A 6,000-nucleotide genomic window follows, 5' to 3' on the forward strand; every position below is an offset into this window, starting at 1 on the left:
CCTTGATTCCACCACTCACGGGCATGATTAAAGAGGAGAATTTTCCCTTTGATGTCCCGTTTTACATAATGGTGATGAGAAGATGATGCAAATTAGTTTCATATTAGAAGCTGCAGGTAAACCCACATTTCATGGTCTCATTTCTTAGCTTTTATCAGAATTCCAAATGTTGTTGCAGATTCCGAGTGCTTAAAAGTTTACATCATATATGCTTGGCTTGGAATTTCTAATGAAAAAAAATGCATCAAGCTAGGTTCTTATTGAGAGCTGATATGCACTAAGTGCTTGCCTCATAAAATCTAATAAATTCAGCTAATCCCTAAATCATGTGTAGCTGTAACCTGTGCAGGCAATTTAACAACCCTTTCCCTGCCCGCACATAATTGTCAACAATGTCATGCTCATTTACGGCCACAATGGTAAGTAAATACGATTAACAGTATAACAAATTTCTGTGGGATTCATATTAAATGACAAGTGTAATCACAATATAATAACACATTTCTTTATGTCTTTTGGAACAGCTTAGTTGAAAAGCACTTTTCAAAAGAGGAAAGAATGAGATTCTGGAGAGCTGCTCTTTTCCATTAAAGTATCCTGATCCTTCACAGAGCTGAAGCCAAAGAGGGCAAGTGGAAGTTGCTGTAGGGGATGGATCGGGGAGAATAGAGAGATGCTTGATTTAACCTCGTTTAACCTACACTTTCATTGTTATCTGAGCTGTGCCTAAAATTGACTATTGAGGTAACTTGACACTAAACAATGTGATATTTCCTGGGATATTGGAGAGACAATATTGGCCATGTTATTAATTGCTCAGGTCCTATGTTGTGGCAACCAAGAGGCATTTGCCTATGGCAGCCCACATATCTATAAAATAGATCAAAACAAATAAATGTCATCACTTACAAAAAGCTGGAGGAACTCAGCAAGCCAGGCAGCATCTATGGAAAAGAGTAAACAGTTGACATTTTGGGTCGAGACCCTCCTGTATGTAGGTAGGTAGGTAGGTAGGTAGGTGTGTGTGTGTGTCTTGGTCTTGCTTGGATTTCCAGCATCTGCAGAGTTTTCCATGAAAAGTCAGCAATTGCTCTCATCTTTGAAAATAATGGGATCCAGTTAGAACGCCTTATGATGATATATGTTGCTCCACTGCAGCCAATAATGTTCATCATCAGACCTCAATACCCTACACCCAATTTATAGTTTCCGCATTAACATCTCAAATTCTCCTCTTCCTGTTCCAAGATAAAAATCCCTGGCCTGATGTCCTCTAAATTCCAGCTGAAAGACCAATCTGCCTCCGTTTCTCAGTATTCAGGGCAACATCTGTGCAAAGGAATTAATACAGCATTGGGATGAGCGTCCCTTTTTTAACCAGCATTGTTGACTTCAACAGAATCGTTAGAGGTGTTAAGTCAATTCTTTCACTTGTTATTGTTAATTTTTATCCTTATATCTTTTTCACCACTTTTTTACTACTTTTGTTTGTAATTCATTCTGGATAAATGTTACTGAGAACTCATTTATCTTGTTTAAAGTTCATTCTTCATAACAATTTCATTTAGATAGGTTCAGCTACATGATAGAATATATTTGGGATAAATCAAAAAAATGCTTGTTGAATTTAATGATCTGTTCTTGTTCCTAAAATATTTTTATGCTTGCATGATTGCCCAGTGTCTATACTTTACAGGTTTATTTAGATTTATATCTCCATTAGGGATATACACCAGAGCTGCTATAAGGCAAGAAATGGCCTGTGGCCTTATTATTTTGAATGCAAGAAGTGATGCCAAATTATAGTTGGATATTTCAATAGAATTGTCAGAGTTACAATGTTGTGCTGAGTTTGATATATGTTCAAAGATGTTTGAGTAGCAGCGTTTTGGTAATGTTAGATGGAAGCAACAGTTTGCAAACTGGGTTGACAATGATAAATCTTGGAGTGAATATAATACTACACTCTGAGTTCACAGAGTACGGATGCATTGAAATTAGACAATTTTGTACATTTAAACATATAAAAGCTATTTTAGTCCACGTTAGATCATAGTAGCTTATAGCCTTGACCCAGACAGACTGGTTCATTGACATTAAAGAGGACAGCAAGCAATAGAAGTCCCCACATAATTATTGTCCTGTTGTGCTGGGTATTAAGCAAAAGACTGGAAGCTACATATTGAGGGAGAAGTGATGAACAGTTCAAGCAATAGTTGTAGTCTAAGTTTGAAATTCATGAAGACATTTATTTTGCTGCAGATGCTTCCTCTTATCAGGAAACTAAAAGGATGAGGTCAAGATGGCGCCAGTGAACAACACTTCCTTGGGCGACATCTTCCAGATAGTCCACAAAACTATCTATTTCACTTCTTCTTCATCTTTTTTTATTTTAAATGTGTTTCTGGTACTGTTAGAGCCTGTGACTTTACAGTTTGTAGATCGATTGAGTGATCTAGCACCCTGCTGTCTCTGAGAAAATTCCAGGAGATGAGTGTCCTCGAAGCGAAGAAGCTTAGCCCATGATCGACTCCATTTCTTGCTGATTAAATTGTTGAGGAAGATTGAAACATCGAGTGAGTGTTCAGCGTCAACTACTTGCCTCTCACTTCCTGCTCTTGAGGGAAGATGTCTGTGTGTGAGGGATCTCTTGCTTGCTGCACCGAAGGGAAGGCCTTTGCATCTCTCCCTCAATGTTGTCGGAGGATGCTACTGAAGTTTTGTGATTTATGGATACGACTGTGGACTGTAGTTCAAATTGGACTTATTAAATGTTATGGTTTTCATATTTTGTGTTTATGTCCATTCTTTCCTGTTGCTGTTTGGCATGATGTGTTAGTTTTTTTGTGTGGGGTGGTTGGGGTTCAGACTTTGATGTTCTTGATAATTGCACAATTTGTTTTTCTGCATGGGGCCTGGTTGTTGTTCTTGTTGTCGCTTGCACAGTTTGTTTGCATGGAGGGACATAGATGACCTTGTTGCTGTTTGTGAGATTTGTTTTATTTGTGTGTTGGGGGAGCAGTTGATGTTTCTCTTTGAACAAACTCCATGGTTTTCTTTGTTTCATGGTTATCTGGTGAAGACAACTCTCAGAGTTGTATAGTACATATGTACTTTAATAGTAAATGTATCTTTGAAACATTGCTGTGTTTGAACCAGTGCTGGACCAATAAAAAAACTCAAAGACAATTAGGTTGAACCTGATTTTTAGACAATCCCTTGTGATAAATTCCAAACTTGTGCTCACCATTGTCACTTAAAGCACTTTTGAAACATGGAAAGATAAAAGGGACAGATTGCCACTTGTTGATTGGTTTGTCCCAGTTAGGATGTGAGTGCATTTGACTCAAGATTGGGTAGAAAATCATGCAGTAAAGAATGCAGCTTGTTACAACATTCTGTAAGCCTGCCATTGACAGCAACCTCAACTTGCACTTGCATGCCATGGTGAAGCTGTTACGACACGCACCTGACAGTGGAGCCTCCAGAGTATAGACGCTCTAACTCTACAGAATATAGTGAGCTGGTGAGCCCCCTTTCAAGATTCAGACCCACCCCACTCATTGGCGGCCCTGTTTTGGCACCAGGATTTTAAATGTAGTTCAGTGCTCAGTCATCAGATTTAATTTGGATTCTTGTCTAGCGTCTAGTTTTGAAACCTGTGTTCATTTATCTTGATTCTAGTCTCACATACTCCAGCACTTGTGTCCTAATCATCCTTGCCTAGGTCTCTCATCACAGAAGCTTCTTCCATTGGTATTAGGATTCTTCATCATCAGCAGCATGCATTGGTAAAACAGATCTTACCTTTGGCTGCTGGACCTAGACAACCTCCACAAGAAAGATGCCTCATTTCAAAATTATATGAATTCCAGATCATGGTACTGCTGCCATCAGGCGGAATGTACAGAAACCTTAGTTCTCACACCACCAGGTTCAGGAACAGTTATGACCCTACATATATAGGCTTCTGAACCAGGATGGATAACTTCATGCATTACTACTCTGAACCGATTCTATGACTAACACTTTCAAGGACTCTTTGAACTCAAGTTCTCAATATTATTTTTATTGGCACCTTCAATCTTCTTTGGCACTTTGGTGCTCGTCAGTCTTTGCTCATTTATACTATTTTTGTAAAATTTGACAGCATATTTTACAGTAAAAACCTGCAAGAAAATGAATCTCAAGGCAGTACACACTTAATTAATAAATTTACAATGAACTTTGAAACAACAACTCAAGCTATAGGATCAAATTTGTGTTAGCTGGAGTATTAGAGTCATAGTTATATAGCATGGACACTGGTCCTTAATCCAACTGACCATAATGGCTCGTCCCCTTGGCCTGTACTTGGCCTATATCCCTCTAAATCTTTTCCATCCATGCACCTGTTTAACTATCTTTTAAATATTACAATTGTAACTGCCTCTGGCAGTTCATTTCACATACTGAACATGCTCTGTGTGAAAATTTTCCCCTCAGGTCCATTTTAAATTTCACCTCTCTCACCTTAAAGTTATGTCCTCTCTGAGAATTTAATGGCGCATCTTTAAAATATACTGTATACTAGTAGGAATGAAATTGGCATACCCAATCAAAAAATGTTTTTTTCTTGATCTGGCCCTTACATGATTTTTTTTTCAGTTTCAATTACAAAACTTTGGAGGTAGGGAGACTCTACTTAAAAATATTCATTGTTGATATAAATGGATTTTTGGACCATAGGGATTTCAAGTTTTATCATGACGAGATGGAAACTGGTGTTTAGGACATGATCTTACTGAACACCTTAGCCAGTTCAAGGGATATGTGACATCCTGGGGCTTCTATTTTTATGTTCAAGGTTACCTCTCAACGATCTCGGGCAATGAGGGGTGAATAATAAATATTGTTTTTCTGTTGTTTCAAATCCCTGAAGCAAATAATTTAAACTAAACCATTAGGGAAGCAAGAGCCAGAAATAACTTTACAATTTTTACTCTCAGGCTGCAGTATAGATGCCAATTCTATATCAGAAATTCATCATGAGTTAACTGATGTTATTTAACCTCGTGAGCATAACCTATCACTGCTACTTGTAAACTAAGCTAAGAGGTTGGTTTTCACTTCTTGGACCATTTTAATCTACCCAGATCAATATTGCTATACGATTAATCCTATATCACATATTTTATTTAACGGTACTGAAAACAAAACACAAGCTTTGGCTTCCCATGAATAGAATATAGCTTACTAAAGATATAGTTCACTCAAGCCTAACTAAATTTCGATAAATAATGAAAATCATCTATCAAAATGATAATTTAAAAAATACTGTGGTGATGAACAAATAATGGAAATTAAGTAATAATACCTACATTGTATTTCTTGCTGTTTCATTAGGCAGGAGGTACAAAAACCTGAAGTCCCACACTATCAGGTTCCCAGGCAATGTCTTTCCTATAGTCATTAGGCTCTTAAACTGATCTGCACAAACCTAACACTACCTCAGCAATGGAAAACTTCAATCACAGGACTTAAAGTTTTTTATTTGCATTAATCTCTTGTTTTACACAATCTTCTTCTTTCACACTCTTGTATAACTCATGTATATTTTTATATAATTTATGCACTGTCTGTTACCTGAATTGAGGTGCCTATGATTAGGCTGCAAGATTTTTTCATTACACCTGCAACTGACTGTGCTTCGCTATACTAGTGTAGATGGCAATAAACTTGATTTGACTTGAAGTTTGAAAATTAAATAGAAACAAGGATGTATAGAAGAAAAAAACCACATTAATTAACTTTATATGATCTGTTATACAATAAGAACTAATACCTTCAGTTAACTTTGAATGAATTTTTGAAAGGAGCCTACAGAAGATGTGAATATATCCTTCAAGTTGTTTACTTTGGGTTGTCAATTATGGACTAAAAATTCAATAATATTTGTCAATACATCAAAAATGTAGAGGAGGCTTGACCCAAGAGCAGAGCAGTGTGATGAATGAACAA

Source organism: Hypanus sabinus, chromosome 5 (genome assembly GCF_030144855.1).
Source record: "Hypanus sabinus isolate sHypSab1 chromosome 5, sHypSab1.hap1, whole genome shotgun sequence".
In the NCBI taxonomy this organism is placed as follows: Eukaryota; Metazoa; Chordata; class Chondrichthyes; order Myliobatiformes; family Dasyatidae; genus Hypanus; species Hypanus sabinus.